The 21,584-nt window shown below is 41.8% G+C and overlaps 1 protein-coding gene across 1 annotated transcript in view; it reads left to right on the forward strand.

Moving 5' to 3' along the window:
- Positions 1–21,584, forward strand: part of LOC148342055 (uncharacterized) — a 458,829-nt gene that overhangs the window by 374,030 nt on the left and 63,215 nt on the right. The gene's annotated exons all lie outside the window — the stretch shown is intronic.

Genomic DNA, 21,584 nt, shown 5'->3' on the forward strand with positions numbered 1-21,584 from the left:
CAACCTTTAAAAGCCAAACTTCCTCCAATGCGTGTTCGTTTTTTGTGCTCAAGAAGAAAAGGGTCAAATAAAGACTCAACAACTGATTAGAGGTCCGATATTTAGTTTCTTCAATTTCTGGAGTTCAGGAAATAGTGCAAAGACAGATATCTGGGCGGCTTTTTCTTAATCTCACGAGAAAACTGCACTCGGGCGAGCACAGTCAAAAAATGCGCACCATCTTTCAACCCAGCTTCAGTTTTTATAGGAGTTTTTTATGTCAAAGGTAATGTAGGTTGAATCGGTTGTCCTCGCTCCCTCCCACGGCACGGGTCCGCGTCCAAGGGAAGGTCCTCCCCAGGTTAGTCATCGTCTGGATAGTTGATTCCCGTCTGGTCCCCAAGACTGGCACGCCAAGGCTGGCCTTCTCCGGCGGGCAGTCCCTCCGTCTCTCTCTCTGCTGGCATTGCTCTGGAATCTTGTCGGTGTGTGCGCGTGTATGTGCAAGTGTATGTGCAAGTGTATGTGCAGGTGTATGTATATGTCTCTGTGTGTGTATGCGTATGTGCATGTGCTCCGATCTCCAATTGTTCTGTCTTTCGGAATGTGTTTTTCTTTTGATAGCGTCTGTGTGAGTCCTCCAGTGCCCAATTTGGTATGTTTGCATCTCTACAGCCAATGTGGAGAATGTGCTTCATCGTATCTGTCCATGAAGTGCTGTGAATGTGAGGACAGCTCATGGAAATGCTATGTGTGCAAATCTATTCTCACAACTGAGAATTTCACTCAAGTTCATACATTTAAACTATAAGTACTATAAATTTAGCATATGAGAAAAATATAATAAATCAGAAAACATCAGGACTACCATCCCAGTCATTCTTGTGACCCGTGCTTCTAGTTCCATTTGATAAATGCTTTTTGTTTCATCAATGTTTAACATATTCCCTAAATATGAACCTGCTAATTTAAATAATTGACCTTCTGTCCTGTAAGTGTTTAAAATAATGCCAGCAATCATAATACAATCCTTCATTTATCATTGCAGTATTTTCTATCATTGCAGTATTTTTTTATCATTGCAGCATTTTTATTAATTTCCCCTCTGTACCATAGACAGACATTTGGAGTGTTTCCTTACACTTGTATATGTTGTGGGATGTAAGTGTGTATATACACATGGGGATTTGTGTATTTACGTATATACTGTGTATATTTGCATAGGTTTGCTTTTTTCTGAATGTCTGCTGCTAATGTTATACATAAACTGCTACATTACGCCACCGCCTCTGTGTGATCTATTTCTTTGCCGTCGTAACACTGCAAATTTCCCCATTGTGGGACTATTGAAGGACATCTTTATCTTTATCTTTAAAAACCTTGTGTTGGTGCTTGCTAAATAATTTTCCATAAGATTAAGATTGAACAAAATGGTGAAACAAAAATTTAAAAATTAAATACTGTAACGATTAAACATTGAATACTAAATTATTCCTAAAACAGTTCAATGAATCTTGAAATTAATAGTGAATTATTGTAGTTTAATGAATACTGAAACGAATAATGAAATATTAAAGTACTTTAAATAAATACCGAAATCATTTTCGAACACAATAACAGTTAGGTAATAAAAGAGTGACATATTTTAATTTAAAATTCGCAACCACATCACAACCTGGTGAAAAACCCTGTAAAAAGGCAAATATGTTGACATAAAGTATCACTTTATCATGTCAACTGATAATAAAAGGGAAATACATTTGGAATACTATCCAACCAACAACATGGTGTCAGATGTATAAACAAAACCAGCAACAAAAGTAAAATTCAATACATCTCTCAAGTTCATATTTGGGAACAAAAATGTTTGTTCATGTGCACACGGTTCAAATCGTACGTTTTTCCAATGTTTAGAAGAAGATAACAATGATTTGCATCGTAAATGGTGACATCTGTCGGTGAGTTGGTGACAGTGCTCCACAAAGCCAGCAGCCAATCATATCACAGCGGGGTGTGTCCTGCTCTTCCGCTTTCGTGCCGAACAGACTGCGGTTTTCTCGAAGGAAAAAAACGACGCCATCTTTCATTCGTCTCGTCGAACAAAGAGAAGGACGCGAGTTATCGCCAAGCAGAGACCAAGTGCGGATTTTTTGGAATTATCATTTGAAAATGTGTGCTAGAACGACACCCAATTACAAAGATGAACTTTGTGGAATAAAAGAAGAGAACGAGCAACATCTTCAACTGCTGGGCGAAGTTTGCAACCAGCCTCGTGTTGTGCTACACAAAGCAGGTTTGTACACGTCTTTCTATCGTTAAAAATATGCATCACAACATTAAGTTGTTTGGGGAAATGCGTTCAAGGTTATTGCCGTTTTATTTTTAAATATTGCCTTTTACTTGCCGGTTTGCTGAACATTTGTTTATGCCAAATGAAATCAGTGCAGAAAATGGATGCCAAAGAATAACCATTAGTGGGGGGTAAACTCCGTGTTTTTTTTCCCCAGTTTAAAATTTGAACTGATTATTTAACATTTTACATATTCCAGTTGTTATGATGTTAAAGAAATTAAGTTTGTCATGTCATCATGATTCAAAACTATAGAATAGAATAGAATAGAAATCCCTTTATTGTCATTGTACTCAAGTGTGCAACGAGATTAGAGGGCTCCCCTCTCCAGTGCAATACAACAATAATACAGACAAATATATAAGTTAGATAAATAAAGAAGACAGTGCAATGGAATTCAGTACTGAATAGGGCATATAGAAACACATCACAATGCTGTTTTGCAAGGTTAGGGTGGTCTCGTGTGTGTGTGTGTGAGAGTTCAGTATGGAGATGGCTCTCGAAAAGAAACTGTTTCTCAGTCTATTGGTCCTTGATTTGATGCATCTGTAGCGCCTGCCAGAGGGCAACAGGTCGAACAGGTGTGAGTTTGGGTGGGTATTGTCATTGACGATGTTGAGAGCCCTTCTGAGGCACCGGGCGGTGTAGATGTCCGACAGTGAGGGGAGAGGGCAGCCAATAATCCTTTGCGCTGTTTTGACTGTCCTCTGGAGCCTCACTCTGTCCGCCTCAGTGCAGCCGCTGTACCAGGTGGAGACACAGTACGTCAGCAGGCTCTCAATGGACGAGTGGTAGAAGGCCAGCAGCAGCTCCCTGTCCAGGTTGAATTTCCTGAGGACTCTCAGGAAGTGCAGACGTTGGCGGACCTTCTTTACCACTGCTGTGGTGTTGTGACTCCAAGAAAGGTCATCGGAGATCTGTACTCCCAGGAACTTGAACGTGTGGACCCTCTCCACACACACGCCTTCGATGCAGAGGGGGGGCGGCAGCGTCTTGTTCCTCCTGAAGTCGACGACAATCTTCTTTGTTTTTGCAGTGTTAAGGTGCAGTCTGTTGTCCTTGCACCAAGTTGTCAGTCTCTTTACCTCCTCTCTGTCGTGTAGGCTGTCTCGTCACCTTCCGAGATCAGACCGACCACTGTCGTGTCGTCAGCAAACTTGACGATGGTGTTGTTGCCGTGGGCCGGGCTGCAGTCGTAGGTGTAGAGGGCGTACAGGAGAGGGCTCAGCACGCATCCTTGGGGGGAACCGGTGCTCAGCATGAGGGTGGAGGACGTGTAGGGGCCGAGCAACACAGTCTGGGGTCTGTTGGTCAGAAAGTCCTTAATCCAGATGCGTGTGAGGTAGGGCTGGGCGATATGACCTAAAATCAATATCGCGATAAATTGGGCAATTTTACCTCGATAACGATAAATGCACGATAAATTCCCCCTGAGGACCAAAATCAAAATAAATGCAGAAAATGCATATTAACTGCTTTTTTTTATTGACCAACTGGTACACATTACTTTCAATGAAAAATAGAAGTACAAAAATCATTTGAATAAACATTCAAAATAGCTTGCTTTGCATGACTTGAACAATGTCACAAAGAACAGGAAAAAAAGGGTACCTCTCACAAAATCTTTTCCTGCAAATAGATTGTGCCGAGATGGTGTAATGCCATTTGCAAATGCTTAGATTTGTGTAAAGGTATCTTGTAAACAATATAAATAATGCCATGTGCAAAGGCACTAGTCGCCTGTAAACAAAATGCTAAATAAAATGAAAAAAAAAAAAATCAATGGAATGCCAGTGCCAAACAAACGCGTGTGCTTCATCAGTAAAATGTGCCGTCTCGAGTACTCCGGTGCGCAGTCGCCACTTGTCGTCTATGTACTGCACATTTCAGGCTCAAACAGGGATGCATGTTGCGACTCGACCACAAGTCGGATGTGGATGCAAAATGCTCGACATGTCTCCGCTCCCGTCCCGATGTTGTCCATATCGGGAAGTGCTGTTTGCGGCAAATATTTTCGTACCTCTTGTCGGCTACGTTCCTGAGGCGTTTAAATCCTGTGCGCTCCACTGTAACTTCAGGAGCTCTATCTTTAGCTATGTGCTAGGCTATCCCGTCCACCACTGAGACGTTCTCTCGTATGGTTTCGCCTCCGTTAGTGGGCTGTTGTCACTTGTCCAACCTTGCTTCTCACTTTGAACTTTTAGCACAAGCTCCAAGTCAACAGCATGGTTGTGTTGTGGGTGGTGAAAAAGAAAAGGTTGGACGCGCTGTTTCAGGTGCTTACGACGCACTTTGTAGTTCATGTTCTTTTGCGCAAACATCGTCTTTATGGAACCCAAAACATTTCCAAACGACAGATGTCGAATTTCTTTTTGGGACAAGCGCGACAAGACCAATTTCAACTAACGTTACTTCGTCTTTAGCCGTGTCAACCGCTTCTGAATTTGAATCGCCAGCTACGAACGCGTCTTGTGTTTACATTCTTCTACAGCGCCTGAGTCACGTGACTACATGCGCTGGAGCAGACTTAAAGAGGCATGAACATTGCCGCAGACAGAAAAGACTTTCCTTTTTCATTTTTTTTTTAGACACCGAATTTACCGACAAGGGCAAAATGTTGTCGGTCATTCTAATAAATTTCGGTAACGGTAAATTTTCGGTTAATCGCCCAGCCCTAGTGTGAGGGCAGGGAGGCCGAGAGTGTCCAGTTTGGCGACGAGGATGTCTGGGATGATCGTGTTGAATGCCGAGCTGTAGTCCACAAAGAGCATCCTTGCATAGCTCTGCTGTCGTTCCAGGTGGCCCAGCACAACATGCAGAGCAGTGTCGATGGCGTCCTCAGTGGATCTGTTAGCCCGGTATGCAAACTGGTAGGGGTCCAGAGTGGGAGGAAGGCAGTCCCTGATGTGCTGGAGAACCAGCCTCTCGAAGCACTTCATAATGACTGGTGTGAGAGCAACAGGACGGTAGTCATTCAGGTGGACGGCTGGTGACTTTTTGGGGACAGGAATAATGGTGGAAGTTTTCAAGCAGGAGGGGATGACTGCCTGAGCCAGGGAGCGGTTGAAGATCCTGCAGAAAACATGTGACAGTTGGTGGGCACATGCTCTGAGGACCTTGCCTGGTATTCCGTCGGGTCCAGTAGCTTTCCTGGGGTCAATCGCCAGGAGCGCGCGCCTCACATCGTGTTCCTCTACGATGAGTGGGGGGGAGTTGGAGCTTGAAGTGCGGGGGTGTGACGGTTGGGGCGAGTCAAAGCGAGCGAAGAAGCAGTTAAGCTCCTCTGCCAGCGATGCACTCGGGTCTACAGAGGTCGTGCTGCCGCCACGGAAGTTGGTGATGCTCCGTAGACCCTGCCACACCTCCCGTGGTCTGTTACTGGCAAGGTGGGCCTCCAGCCTCCCTTTGTAGATTGCCTTGGCTAGCTTGATGCCTTTGCTCAGGTCAGCACGGGCCACCCTGTACTGGGCTTTGTCGCCTGACCTGAAGGCAGCGTCACGGGCCTTGAGGAGAGAGCGAACCCTGCTGGACATCCAGGGCTTCGCATTTGGGAAGGTCCGTATAGTCTTATGTTGGGACACAGTTTCCATGCAGAACTTGATGTAGTCCAGTACACAATGCGTGTAGACATCAAGGTCCTGATGATCAAGAGGTCCCAGTTTGTGTCATGAAAGCAGTCCTGTAATTCACTCATGGCGCCGTCACGCCAGGTTTTCACAGTCTTTGTGGTAGGCCTGAATCTGCGCCTGAGAGGGGTTTACGCAGGTGCGAGCTGCAAGGACAGGTGGTCTGACTGGCCGAGAGGGGCGAGTGGGAGGGCTCTGTATGCGTGCTTGATGTTCGAGTACACATGGTCGAGAGTGTTGTCTCCCCTCGTTGGGCACTTGACATGCTGGTGAAACTCTGGGAGTACAGTCTTTAAATTGGCCTTATTAAAGTCTCCCGCTACAATGTGGACGCAATCAGGGTGGGCCCGCTGATGTTTATTGATGACGCACGCGAGTAGCGAGAGCGCCGTGCTAGTGCTAGCGTCGGGAGGGATGTAAACAGCTGTGACAATCACGACCGTTAGCTCCCTCGGGAGAAAATAAGGCCGGCATTTAACGGACATGAACTCGATGTCGGGGGAAGAGTGCTTCTCGACGATCGTGCTATCGCCGCACCAGTTCTCATGCACGTAAACACAGAGCCCCCCGCCCCTCCTCTTACCGGTGTCCCTCGTCCGATCCGCGCGATGTAGCGAGCGCCCGGCCAGCTGGATGCTAGCGTCGGGGACGTCTGCGTGCAGCCAGGTTTCCGTGACGACGATCACACTGCTATCGCGCACATAGCGGTTTCCCAGGATTTGTAATCCCAGGTCGTCGATTTTGTGGACCACGGATCTGGCGTTGGTGAGGTGCAGACTCTGTAGTGGCTGCCTATGGGGCTGCCGTCGCAGCCGTTGCAAGACACCGGACCTGCAGCCTCGCTTCTGCTTCCTCTCTCTGCGTCGCCTGCGCCGCCTCCCGGCCCCGATGACCAGCCACGGTGAGCCGGGCAGCCTCGCCAGTTCGTTCGGAATTTTGCGATCATAGCAAAATTCATCTGTGATGGTTATTTCGCATCGATATCCAATGTTCACGATGTCCTGGCGGGTATGTCGATGTTGTGCCTCAGTTGATGCCAATAAGAGCAAGCAAACACTAATAAAAAGTAAAAAGGAGCACTGTGAGGGGGAGCTGTTAGCCGCTGCGTCCATGCGCGCCGCCATCTTGTCAACAAGTCCAGGAACATTTAGTTCCTGGTCATAAAGTTCCTGTGGCTCAGGTGGTTTGCATCTCCCCCGCAACTCATAGTTCCTGGTAATTTATGCAAATGACAATGTTGTGTTACTTTGTTACTCATTACTGACACTCTATGGCTGTTAAGCATCGTTGCAGTTCCAAAATAATTCAGTGAACTCTTCAAATATTATGGTGGATCTTAGTCGAATTTGAATACATATTGGATAACTTGAAAATATACAGTCATTATTCAAATATGTCAACATGAAAGTCACAGTGAAAGTGTTGTTGCTTAATGCTTATGTGTAGGGATTTTGACTCTTCAAACATAATGTTGTTTTAAAATTTATTTAAAAACAGAAATTTAAAAAAAAATAATAAAAAGGGGAATGTTGGAATGTACTTGCAGGCTAAATGTCATTTTGGGCAAAAAAAACCCAAACGTAAATCATGCAATAAATAGCAACTCTGATTCCAGGGCCCCTTTAATTCTTTTAGAGATCCAGATTATAATGGAAGCAAAAAAATACCCACGATGAAACAATCTCGAAATGCAAAAAGAAATACTTGTAAACATTTTTCACTTGAATGATTTCTATTCTATCAATGACGTTATGTTGCAATGGGCCCCAGTGGTCTGCATCAATAAGTTAGGGTCCCACAACAGGTGTTCCATCAGACGCACACAAGAGCCTGTGTGTGCTAACTTCAGCTCGCTTCCAGAAACGTCTGTGACTATGTCAGGAATGAAATCGGGCATCAGCCGCAACGTGCTTCCTTTTTAAATGCTCGTTTATCACTGTTGTTGTGCTGCTAAAGTGAGGTTTACATCGTAGGACGTAATTTTGTGAAATGCCCCCATGGTCCGGTCCAAATCGGGGTCGCACGCATTGATTGGTGTTCGGCAGGCACAAGTCAAGATAGCGCTGTAGAAAATAAGACAAAGTCGCCGCATGTGGTTTGACTTGACCAAACCAAATTTGTCTTTTTGTGTCCTGCAGACGTCAGACAAAATGATCTCTGTTCTGTGAAAGATGAGCCAGACTTGACTCGCATCAAAAAGGAGGACGAGGAGGAGATCAACAAGTCACCAGTGAACGTTGTCCCTATAAAGACTGAAGATGAAAACAAGGATGAGAGTGAGGACAAGAGAGGGGCGGAGCCTCCAAGCAGCAGTTCAAGTTGTCACGTGACAACAGAAGGTGATGAAGACCACTGGGGGCCATCACAAGCACATAATGAGGACACATTATCAGACGCTCATCACGATGATGATGATGATGATAATGAGCAAACTAAAGGTGAAAGGGCATGTCACACTGACTCATTATCTTCAAAGTTGTCTTTAAAAGGGCACAGAAAAACACACAGTGGTGAAAAACCTTTTTCCTGCTCGGTTTGTGGCAAAAGCTTCTCTCGGAAGTCTCATTTAGTAAGGCACACAGGAACGCACAGTGTTGAAAAATCTTTTTCCTGCTCAGTTTGTGGAAAATGCTTCTCTCAAAAGGCAAATTTAATAGAACACGCAAGAACACACAGTGGAGAAAAACCTTTTTCTTGCTCAGTTTGTGGCAAAAGCTTTTCTTTTAAGCCAAATTTAAAAACACATACACGATTACACACTGGAGAAAAACCTTTTTCATGCTCAGTTTGTGGAAAAAGCTTCTCTCAAAAGGCACATTTAACAAGCCATGCAAGAACACACAGTGGAGAAAAACCTTTTTCCTGCTCAGTTTGTGGCAAGAGTTTCTCTCGAAGGTCTCATTTAATAAATCACTCAAGAACACACAGTGGTGAAAAATCTTTTTCCTGCTCAGTTTGTGGCACAAGCTTTTCTTTTAAGTCAAATTTAAAAAGACATACACAATTACACACTGAAGAAAACCCTTTTTCATGCTCAGTTTGTGGAAAATGCTTCTCGAGAAAGGAAAGTTTAACAGAACACACAAGAAAACACAGTGGAGAAAACCCTTTTTCCTGCTCAGTTTGTGGCAAGAGTTGCTCGCGAAAGTCTGATTTAATAAGTCACACAAGAACACACACTGGAGAAAAACCTTTTTCTTGCTCAGTTTGTGGCAAAAGCTTTTCTTTTAAGCCAAATTTAAAAACACATACACGATTACACACTGGAGAAAAACCATTTTCATGCTCAGTTTGTGCCAAGGGGTTCTCTGTAAAGTCACATTTACGACGCCACACAAGAACACACAGAGGAGAAAAGCCATTCAGTTGCAGCGTTTGTGCTAAAAAATTCTCCACTAAACAGCATGCGGAGAGTCACAATTGTGCTGGTGAGATAAGCAGCGATACTTGAAACTGAAAAAAAGACAAAAATACTGAAGGAACTGAGTCTTTGTGGTCAGATGTAAATGTGATTTTGAATAAAATATGATATATTGAATTTTGCAAAGCTCTTTTATTGACACTAAGCCAATGTGATCATTGCCAGAAGAAGCAATGTGTCTGAGTGATGATGATTTTTTTTTGTGTGTGTTTACATCAAACATGAAAAATAAATTAATTGCCTTTGCCTGGAATAACATTTGTTAATGTTCTGCTTTTCAGTTGTCTTTTTAATCGTACTTAATGGAAAAGGTGTGAGAAGAAACTGCTGATGAAATCGGTGCCTTCCACAATCATCAATAAAATCACTTGTTCCACTTGCTCAACTGGCCTTCATTACGCCGTGAAAAGGTGAAAAACTAAACTAGAAGTTGAACTATAAAAAGAACCAGAAAGAGAAACGCAAATCGTCTCAGTTTCTCTCAAAGGTTTTGGTATGTCAGGAGTTGGCAACTTGATGGCGACTGGAGTCAGCGCTGGTTTTCTCGCTGTGTTAGGCTGGCTCGTATATGTATGGTCCATTGAACATAACTCAAACTCTTCAAATATCCCCTCACATACATTTAATATTTCGCTTTCTGAATAAATTTCTGACTGGCTAAATACACTTTCTAGGTTGAGCTCCATCAAGCGTTTGGCATTTGTTGCTAAGCAGAATCTCACTTCGGAAAAATATACCAAATATTTTTTTTCATGCTTTATTATATTTTTTATAGATTGGATTATTTATATAGTGAAATAGGGAAATATTAAAATGTAAAATTGGAAATCACATACAGACTTAATTCAATTAATAAGAAATATAGATACATTTTATAAATATTGAACTAATTGAGAAGAGTCCTATTCTTGAAATAAATATTGAAATATAAAAAATACTTATATATTAAATTAATTCAATTACCCGACCCCGGATGAGCGGCAGAAAATGGCTGGATGGTTGGAATGATTTAAATTGCATATATATTCAAATGAACAAATTTGTTAAGAAATATTCAAGTGTGAAATAAAAAGGTTTACATTCATATTGATATAATTTCGCATATTAAAATAATTGAATAAATATTGTATTATTACATAAGCAAGCTTAAATATACATTGAAATAAATAAAAAAAAAGTTGTGTATTTTTAAATGGCCTAATTTAGATATGGGATGTAATTCTCTTTATGAAACTATGAAGGGACTGGAGCTCACAGTCGTGACCAGTCTTGGTTCTGAAGTTCCGATGTAACCAGATACTGCCCTGAGAGAAAATAGGCCTGAGCATTGTTTATGGTGGGGGCAATTCTCTCGCCAGGTCAGTGACCTTCCAGGGTGTGAAAGTAATTTAAGGTGGTCACGAGTAGACTGGTCGTATCAACGGGGAGATGCACCTGCTCTCCCCCTGGGGGACTTTTGGAGGGAAATCCTGAAGACTAGCGGGATGGGAATTGCATATGAAACAAGGGAAATTAGATATTCATGTCCTATTTGGGCATTCCCTATAAGAAGGGAATGTCTGAGAGGGGGCTTGCACGTTTTTGGGGAGACTTCTTTTGACATCAGCATGTGACGAGAATAAAATCTTTCTTCTTTCTTTCGTTCTTTTCCATCACCAATCCAGCCTCTCCGGAAGGCAGCAAGGACCCACACTTCAAAGACAAAATATACTACATATTGAAAGAAAAATAATACTCAAATATTGAAATAAGTATAGAATTGAATGAATAAACAAAGAAATAAATACCTCTTGGAAAATATCATTATTTATCAACATTTGTCAACATTTGTCAACATTTTTCTTTCTTGCACATTCTTTTTTTACTTTTACTTTTTAAGTTACTTCAGTGCATTTCACACCTGTGCCTTCAGTGAAGTCCTACTTCGTCCTACTTGAATGAATCCCCATCAAAATACCATAATTTATGACACCACGGCTGGACAAATAATATCCAGAAACACACTTACGCACCACTGAGTGAGTGTTGGACGATATAGCTTCTCTTGAAAGTTCCGACTTGAAAATGTCCTTGCAAGTGTATCTGCAATTAAATCCACACTTTTCCCTCCTTCGGCCATTGTGGTTCAAAAAAAGCAAGAATATATTTTAGATTTTCGAACGGTCGCCAGTTACGACTTTTTGGTGTGTTGGTTCGGCATAGCGCCGCACTGCCCCGCAGTATTGGAACTCACTGGAGTTGCATCTTCATTTGAAGTTTGAAAAACACAACAAAAACCTACGATATTTCGTCCGAAAATTGACAGTCGGAAGTTTTCTTACCTTCTGCGCATGTTTACAAGTGGCGACAAGTTCGTTCAAATCCGAACATTTCGGATTCTGACATGACTAAAGTAGCTCGAATATTTTTAAGTAGACAATTCAGTTGCGAGTAAGGAAGGGAGTAATATTTGATTATTGGCTGTTAATTCGTTAGCTCCATGATGTGACCTGACATCGTGTCATTGACTGTGTTCTGTTTATGCTATGAAACTTATGGAGGCAGCGCCACAGGCACTGGTCTTAAAGGAACACACAAATTTCCCACACTCATATTTTACTCATGTGATTACTCAATTAATAGGCTCCCCTGGACTTAAAATTGATATCTGGATTGCTGTAATATCATTTTCCCAATTTAACATGAAGATTTCTTAATTATTAAAACTACAATTAACATTTTCAATAACTGCACAGGATGATACATGCTGTTGTGAGCAGGGTTTCATGGTTGATGATGAAAACAAGACTGTGTAATTGTAATTCTGTTGTAATTCTTTCGAGGCAGGAACTGTCCGAAAAAAAAATTCATGCAATTTGTAATCACACACTTTGTCATCCAAAAAGTCACTCAGGGCAAGGTAATTTAATCTTTGGGAAGGAGAAAAAAAATTGTCACTTGCCCAAGTTGGGCAAGTAATTTGGCCACTCGGGCAAGGCAAATTTTGGCACTTGCCCTAAGGGCAAGCAGTTTTTAAAGTTAACTTCGAAGCCTGCGAGTGAACCACAGCATTGTTGCAAGTTCGTTCGGAGAAACGTAAACGTCCCACTGCAGTTGCAGCAGCGGATTCTCCGGGCAAAGGCAGAAGTGACGTAAGAGCTGACTCGCCAATGTGGCGTTAATTTTTTTTTTTTAATTTTTTTTTTATCAACCGAATTCAAATATTATATAAAATATATATTAAAATAGAACATCAAGGTGTAAAAACAGACACAGAGGCAAAGAAATATATTTGAAAAATACGTGTCTGAAGCATGACGTCATTAGCAAGCGTGCAGCTTCCGAAGGACCTCGACCACATAAAAAAAAAAATAAAAAAAAAAATAAAAAAATAAATTAAAAAAAAATAAATAAAAAAAAAAAAAAAAAAAAAAAGGACCTCGACCACATCCACCGACCCGTCCACACCGGAACAAAAACACCCATCGCTAAATTCTTCTGATTTAGTGTGGAACTGACTGTAATTTTCTCACAGGATGTAATTCGTTAAGTCTTTGTGTCCCGATAACCTCATTTTCGCGCGTTGATGCTTTTCGGCGTAGTTAGCTTAGCTTGCTAGCTAGCTAGCCGCTAACGAAAAGAGGCACATGACTCATCGCCAAGCAGAGATCAAGTGTGGATTTTTTTGAATTATCATTTGAAAATGTGTGAAAGAACGACACCCAAGTACAAAGAGGAACTTTGTGGAATAAAAGAAGAGAACGAGCAACATCTTCAACTGCTGGGCGAAGTTTGCAAGCAGCCTCGTGTTGTGCCAATCAAAGCAGGTTTGTAGACGTCTTACTCTCATTTGCTTTGTAAAGAACGACTTTCTATCGTTCGAAAAATGCATCACAACATTAAGTTATTTGGGGAAATGCGTTTAAGGTTATTGCCGTTTTATTTTTATTTTTTGCTTTTCACTTGCCGGTCTGCTGAACATTTGTTGATGCCAAATTAAATCAGTGCAGGAAATAAATGCCAAAGAAAAACCATTAGTGGGGGGTAAACTCCATGTTTTTTTCCAGTATAAAATTTGAACTGATTATTTAACATTTGACATATGACAATGTCAAAGTGTTCATGTTTTTCCATTCTTTATGAGTTTGCATTTACAATTTGCTTTGCTGTGCTTCAATAAAACGCCGCACAGGAGCGGGAAAGCTTTTCTCTTTGGTGGACTGCTCCTCGCAAGTGACAAAGACAATCTTGGTTGGGTGATTCATTTATCAAGGCTTGTCTCGTTTTTGACAAACACTCTGACATATCTAGTTCAAGCAATTCCTTATGGAATGATTGAACCTGACTCTAAAAACTGTGCACACTGTGGCAAAAAGATCAATGGCGTTGATGAATTTTAGTGGCTATAACACAATGGATTAAGTTTTTGAAAAAATCAAGTACGTATTGGTCTTATGTATTTATGAAATTTTTACTGGCTCGGTCAATGAACCTCGGGTGGTCCCGCACAGTTTTGTGCACGTGTGCGTAGTTTCACCTCATCCAAACATTTAAAATTCATTTCATGCATCCATCCAGGGTTGCTCGGATCTCATCAGTGAACAAGCGCATGCTGCAAGGAATGCATCTGCATCTTTGGCTTACTATGGGCTTAAAAAGGGAGAACGTCACAACCCCCTTTTCTACCAACAAGGCCAGGAACATTTAGTTCCTGATAATAAAGTTCCTGTGGCCCAGGTGGTTTGCATCTCCCCCACAACTCAAAGTTCTTGATAATTTATGCAAATGACAATGATGATGTCTAATGATGTATCAGTGGGAGGTCTTGTGTTCCTTTGTTACTCATTACTGACACCCTATGGCTGTTAAGCATCATTGCAGTTACAAAATAATTCAGGGAACTCTTATAATATTATGGTGTATCTTAGTCTAATTTTAATACATATTGAATAACTTTAAAATACACCTTATTCATATATGTCAGAGTGAAAGTGTTGTTGCTTAATTTATGCATAGGGATTTTGATTCTTCACACGTAATTTTGTTTTCAAATTTATTTAGAAACAGAAATTTTATTAAAAAAAATTAAAAAGGGGAATGTTGGAATGTACTAGAAACAATATAAGACAAAGTCGCCGCCTGAGCTTTGACCAAACCAAATTTGTCTTTTTGTGTCCTACAGACGTCAGTGCAAACGATCTCCGTTCTGTGAAAGAGGAGCCAAACTTGACTCACATCAAGAAGGAGGAGGAGGAGATTAACAAGTCACCAGTGAACGTTGTCCCTACAAAGAGTGAAGATGAAAACAAGGATGACAGTGAGGACAACAGAGGGGCGGAGCCTCCAAGCAGCAGCTCAAGTCATCACGTGACAACAGAAGGTGATGAAGACCACTGGGGACCATCACAAGCACAAAATGAGGACACATTATCAGACGCTCATGACGATGATGATGATGATAATGGGCAAGCTAAAGGTGAAAGGGCATGTCACACTGACTCATTCACTTCAAAGCTGTCTTTAACAGAACACAAAAGAACACACAGTGGTGAAAAACCTTTTTCCTGCTCAGTTTGTGGCAAGAGTTTCTCTCAAAAGGCAAATTTAACAAGTCACACAAGAATACACAGTGGTGAAAAACCTTTTTCCTGCTCAATTTGTGGAAAAAGCTTCTCTCAAAATTCAAGTTTAACAATCCACACAAGAACACACAGTGGTGAAAACCCCTTTTCCTGTTCAGTTTGCGGAAAAGGTTTCTCTCAAAAGTCTCATTTGGTAACGCACATGAGAACACACAGTGGTGAAAAATCTTTTTCATGCTTAGTTTGTGGAAAATGTTTCTCTCAAAAGGCGAATTTAACAAGCCACACAAGAACACACAGTGGAGACAAGCCAATTAGTTGCAGCGTTTGTGCGAAAAAATTCGCCACTAAACAGCAAGCTGAGAGACACAATTGTGCTGGTGACAATAGCAGCGATCCTTAAAGCTTAAAAAAAAGACAAAAAAAACTGAAGGAACTGACTCTTTGTGGAAAGATGATGTTGGAGTTCAGTCACCATGGAAATGAGAAGTAGTTTCGTAAATCAACCTTTAAAAGCCAAACTTACGCCAATACATGTTCGTTTTTTGTACTCAAGAAAAAAAGGGTCAAATAAAGACTCAACAACTGATTAGAGTTCTGATATTAAGTTTCTTCCATTTCTGGAGTTCAGGAAATAGTACAAAGACAGATATCTGGGCAGCTTTTTCTTAATCTCACGAGAAACTGCACTTGGGCGAGCACAGTCGAAAAATGCGCGCCATCTTTCAGCCCAGCTTCAGTTTTTATAGGAGTTTTATATGTCAAAGGTAATGTAGGTTGAATCGGTTGTCCTCGCTCCCTCCCACGGCACGGGTCCACGTCCAAGGGAAGGTCCTCCCCAGGTTAGTCATCGTCTGGATAGTTGATTCCCGTCTGGTCCCGTAGACTGGCACGCCAAGGCTGGCCAGCCGGGGCTGGAAAGCGGTGTTGGTGGATTCTTAAATAGCGGACAAGGGAAAATGAGTTGGTAACAAAGTTTGTGACCGACAGTAGGCAATGAACAGGCGACAGGGACAATGGGGGGCTGTCGGGGAAAATAGAGGAACTATATTTACTGGCGTCGGTAGACACGAACGAAAAAACGCCGGGGGAAAAGATCTTCCCCCAGGGGAACCAAAACGACTAACAAAAAGAGCTTGCAATGCAAGAAACCCGAAAACGAAAATGTCCTTCCTCAAAAGGGTAAGGTTAAGTCCAAACATCGAAAACAGAAAGCGAGCCGAAACGTAGCTGTAGAACAAACAAGCAAACAAGCAATCAAGACAAACACACGGAACAAGGTTGGCAAAACTATAGCAATGGCACAATGGCGAGAGCAAGTTGGGTCAGCAATAATCCGACACGCGGAAGTGCGTGTCGGAGGTTTATATAGTCAGTAATCAATGGGGTGATGAGTTACAGCTGAGCGTCTCGTGAGCTCGCCCCGCTCGTGGCCGTGTCTCCGGGCAACGCGCCGTCGACCACGCCCACACCGCTGCAACAAGGAGCACAGATCCTGACACCGTGCTTCTAGTTTCATTGGATACACATTCAGTAAATATGCTCCTGCTAACTTTAATTTTTTTTTTTTGAATTATCATTTGAAAATGTGTGCAAAAACGACACCCAAGTACGAAGAGGAACTTTGTGGAATAAAAGAAGAGAACGAGCAACATCATCAACTGCTGGACGAAGTTTGCAACCAGCCTCGTGTTGTGCTACACAAAGCAGGTTTGTGTTACTCTCATTTGCTTTGTATAGAACGACTTTCTATCGTTAGAAATATGCATCACAACATTAAGTTGTTTGGGGAAATCGTTCACGGTTATTGCCATTTTATTTTTAAATGTTGCCTTTTACTTGTCGGTTTGCTGAACATTTGTTTATGCCAAATGAAATCAGTGCAGAAAATAAATGCCAAAGAATAACCAATAGTGGGGGGTGAACTCCATGTTTTTCCCAGTATAAAATTTGAACTCGTTTAACATTTTACATTTTCTGGGTTTTATATCTTGTTCAAGCAAGTCCTGACGGAAGGAATTCTGCTCGACTCTAAAAAATGTGCACTCTGCGGCGAAAACATCAATGGCGGTTGATCAATTTTAGTGGATAAAACACAAAATATTAAGTTTTTTTTTTAAATCAAGTACGTATTGGTTTTATTTATTTATTTATTAACTTTGTACTGGCTTCGTCGGGTGAGAGTCAATGAACCTCGGGTGGCCCTGCACTGTTTTGTGCACATGTGCGTAGATTCACCCCATCCAAACATTTAAAATACATTTAATGCATCCACCCAGGGTTGCACGGATCTCATCAGTGAACAAGCGCATGCTGCAAGGAATGCATCTGCATCTTTGGCTTACTATGGGCTTAAAAAGGGAGAACGTCACAACCCCCTTTTCTACCAACAAGGCCAGGAACATTTAGTTCCTGGTCATAAAGTTCCTGTGGCTCAGGTGGTTTGCATCTCCCCCGCAACTCATAGTTCTTGATAATTTATGCAAATGACAATGATGATGTCTAATTTTGTCCATGTGATGTTCTGCTCTTATGCAGCTTGCACTGTCAAAGTGGGATGTCTTGTGTTACTTTGTTATTCATTACTGACACCCTATGGCTGTTAAGCATCATTGCAGTTACAAAATAATTCAGGGAACTCTTATAATATTATGGTGTATCTTAGTCTAATTTGAATATGTATTGGATAACTTTAATATAAACAGTCATTATTCAAATATGTCAACATGTAAGTCAGTGTGAAAGTGTTATTGCTTAATGCTTATGTGTAGGGATTTTGTCTCTTCAAACATAGTTTTGTTTTAAATATGATTTAGAAACAGAAATTTTATTTTAAAAAAGGAAAAAGGGGAATGTCGGAATGTACGAGCAGGATAAATGTCATTTTGGGTAAAAAAAAACAAAAAACAAACGTAAATCATGCAATAAATAGCCACTCTGATTCCAGGGCCCCTTTAATTCTTATAGGGATCCAGATTATAATTGAAGCAAAAAGTACCCACGATGAAACTATCTCTAAATGCAAAATGAAATAATTGTAAACATATTTCACTTGAAGGATTCCTATTTTATCGATGTCATTTTGTTGCGATGGCCCCCATCAAGATGTTCGGGTCCCACAACAGGTGTTCCATCAGACGCACACAATAGCCTGTGTGTGCTAACTTCAGCTCGCTTCCAGAAACGTCTGTGACTATGTCAGGAATTAAATCGGGCATCAGCCGCAACGTGCTTCCTTTTTAAATGCTCGTTTATCACTGTTGTGCGGCTAACGGGAGGCTTACATCGTAGGACGTAATTTTGTGAAATGTCCCCGATGGTCCGGTCCAAGTTGGGGTCGCACGCATTGCTCCGTGTTCGGCAGGCACAAGTCAAGGTAGCACGGTAAAAACAATATAAGTCGAAGTCGCCCCCTGAGATTTGACTTGACCAAACAAAATGTGTGTTTGTCTTTGTGTCATGCAGACGTCTGTGAAAACGATCTCCGTTCTGTGAAAGAGGAGCCAGACTGGACTCACATCAAAAAGGAGGAGGAGGAGGAGGAGATCAACAAGTCACCACTGAACTTTGTCCCTATAAAGACTGAAGATGAAAACAAGGATGAGAGTGAGGACAACAGAGGGGCGGAGCCTACAAGCAGCAGTTCAAGGCATCACGTGACAACAGAAGGTGATGAAGACCACTGGGGGCCATCACAAGCACATCATGAGGACACATTATCACGCTCTCCTGATGATGATGATGATGGGCAAGCCAAAGGTGAAAGGGCATGTCACACTGACTCATTCACTTCAAAGCTGTCTTTAAAAGGGCACAGAAAAACACACAGTGGTAAAAAACCTTTTTCTTGTTCAGTTTGTGGGAAATGCTCCTCTCAAAAGTTTGATTTAACAATCCACACAAGAATGCACAGTGGAGAAAAACCTTTTTCCTGCGCGGTTTGTGGCAAGAGTTTCTCTCAAAAGTCGCATTTAACAAACCACACAAGAACACACACTGGAGAAAAACCTTTTTCCTGCTCAGTTTGTGGCAAAAGCTTTTCTCTAAAGTTCCGATTAACAGAGCATGCAAGAACACACACTGAAGAACCTCTTTCTTGCTCATTTTGTGGTAAAATCTTCTCCCATAAGTCACATTTAACAAGACACACAAGAACTCACAGTGGAGAAAAACCTTTTTCCTGCTCAGTTTGTGGAAAATGCTTCTCTGTCAAGTCAACGTTAACAAGCCACACAAAAACACACAGTGGAGATAAGCCATTCAGTTGCAGCGTTTGTGCTAAAAAATTTGCCACTAAACGAAATGCTGAGAGACACGATTGTGATGGAGAGAATATAGGGCTGGGCAATATGACCTAAAATCAATATCGCAATAAAATGAGCAATTTTACCTCGATAACGATGAATCACGATAAATTTCCGCCCGTGGACCAAAATCAAAATAAATGCAGGAAATACATAATAACTGTTTTCTTTATTGACCAAGTGGTACACATTACTTTCAATGGAAAATAAAAGTACAAAAATCATGTGTAGAAGCCTTCCAAATATCTTACTTTGCATGACTTGAACAATGTCACAAAGAACAGGAGAAAAAGGGTACTTCTCGCAAAATCTTCTCTGCAAATAGATTGTGCCAAGATGCTGTAATGCCATGTGCAAAGGCGCTAGTCGCCTGTCAACAAAATGCTAAATAAAATGAAAAAAAATGTCAATGGAATGCCAATGCCAAATAAACAAGTGTACTTCATCAGGTAAATGCGCCGTCTCGAGTACTGCGTGCGCGGTCGCCACTTGTCGTCAATGTCATGCACAGTCGGGGTCAAACAGGGGTCCATGTCGCGTCTCGACCACAAGTCGGATGTGGATGCAAAACGCTTGACATGTCTCCGCTCCCGTCCCGATGTTGTCCATATCGGGAAGTAGGGTTTGCAACAAATATTTTCGTACCTCTTGTCGACTACTTTTATGAGGCGTTTAAATCTTGTGCGCACTGTCGCTCGAGGAGCTACATCTTTAGCAATGTGCTAGGCCAGTGTTTTTCAACCTTTTTTGAGCCAAGGCACATTTTTTTCATTGAAAAAATCCCGCGGCACACTACCAGCTGAAAATGTGAAAAAAAGTGTTTTTTTAACATTGAAAAATGACCTATTAAAAGTCTTGAATATGAATCAAATCAACAAAGAATAAAGTATCGTAAAATCTTTCACATTATTCTCAGTGTGAAACCTGTGCCTGTTTGGATGAACACAGAGCTGATATATTGGCAGGAATCAAAGTATTAATTCCTTTTTTTGATTTAGCCACAAGTTCAGCGACGTGGTAGCTAGCTTTAAGGGCTCTCTCGCTTACCTTTTTCTCATGAAAGTTGCTTGTTTCTCCGTGTGTTCACTCAGGCCAACAAAATACGCCACATTTTTGTTTTGAAGTAAAGGGCGTTTCGTTTGGAGATGGCGTTTAAGCGTGCTTGGGACCAGAGCGCCGTTGGAGAGCTTTTCACCACATACCAAGCACAACGGAGTCGGTGTCGTTGCATCTCCGGTAAAAGTGAATCCAAATGAAAGATAGCTTTCGCTGTATTGCCTCACGGCAGAAACTTTGCAGGTCATCTTTGCTGTTTTTTTTTTTTTTACCTCCACTCATACTAGGGCCTTCATCTAGGTCTGGGTTTTGTCCAGGGTCCCAGTTCAGAGTCAGCATTTTTTTCTCTTCCAAAACATATCCATTACTTTCACCGTCGTTCTGTTATCCACTTTTTTTATTCTGCTATCCACTTCTCGCTTGTCTCCAAGCACAAGGCAATTCACTACCTGCTGCTGCTGCCGCCACCTACTGGTTTGGAAGAGTACTACATTTTACTACTCAACTCTGCAGGCGCTAGACCGCACAGGTACACAAAATGAATAATTTCCCACGGCACACCTGACAATATCTCACGGCACATTGGTGTGCCGCGGCACAGTGGTTGAAAAACACTGTGCTAGGCTATCGCGTCCACCTCTGAGACGTTCTCTCGTATGGTGTCGCCTTCGTTATGGGCTGTTGTCACTTGTCCAACCTTGCTTCTCACTTTGAACTTTTAGCACAAGCTCCAAGTCAACAGCATGGTTGTGTTGTGGGTGGTGAAAAAGAAAAGGTTGGACGCGCTGTTTCAGGTGCTTACGATGCACTTTGTAGTTCGTGTTCTTTTGCTCAAACATCGTCTTTTTGGAACCCAAAACATTTCTTAACGACAGATGTCGGAATTTCTTTTCGGGACAAGCGAGACAGGAACAATTTCAAGGAACATTACGTCGTCTTCAGCCGTGTCAGCTGCTTCTGGATTTGAATCGCCAGCAACGACCGCGTCGTCAGTTTTCTTTCTTGTTCAGCTGGGTGGAGTCACGTGACTACAGCCGCTCAAGCCGTCTTACAGGGGCATGAACATAGCTGCAGACTAAAAGGACTTCTTTTTTTTTAAACACCGAATTAACCGACATGGGCAAAAATATTTTATTAAATTTCGGTCACGGTAAATTTTCGGTTAATTGCCCAGCCCTACGAGAATAGCAGCGATCCTTGAAGCTTAAAAAGACAAAAAAAAAAACCTGAAGGAACTGACTCTTTGTGGTAAGATGTAAATGTGATTTAGAAAATATGATATATTGA

This window comes from Idiotropiscis lumnitzeri, chromosome 2 (genome assembly GCF_059441095.1).
Source record: "Idiotropiscis lumnitzeri isolate Australia: NSW breed Sydney's pygmy pipehorse chromosome 2, RoL_Ilum_1.0, whole genome shotgun sequence".
Classification (NCBI taxonomy): Eukaryota; Metazoa; Chordata; class Actinopteri; order Syngnathiformes; family Syngnathidae; genus Idiotropiscis; species Idiotropiscis lumnitzeri.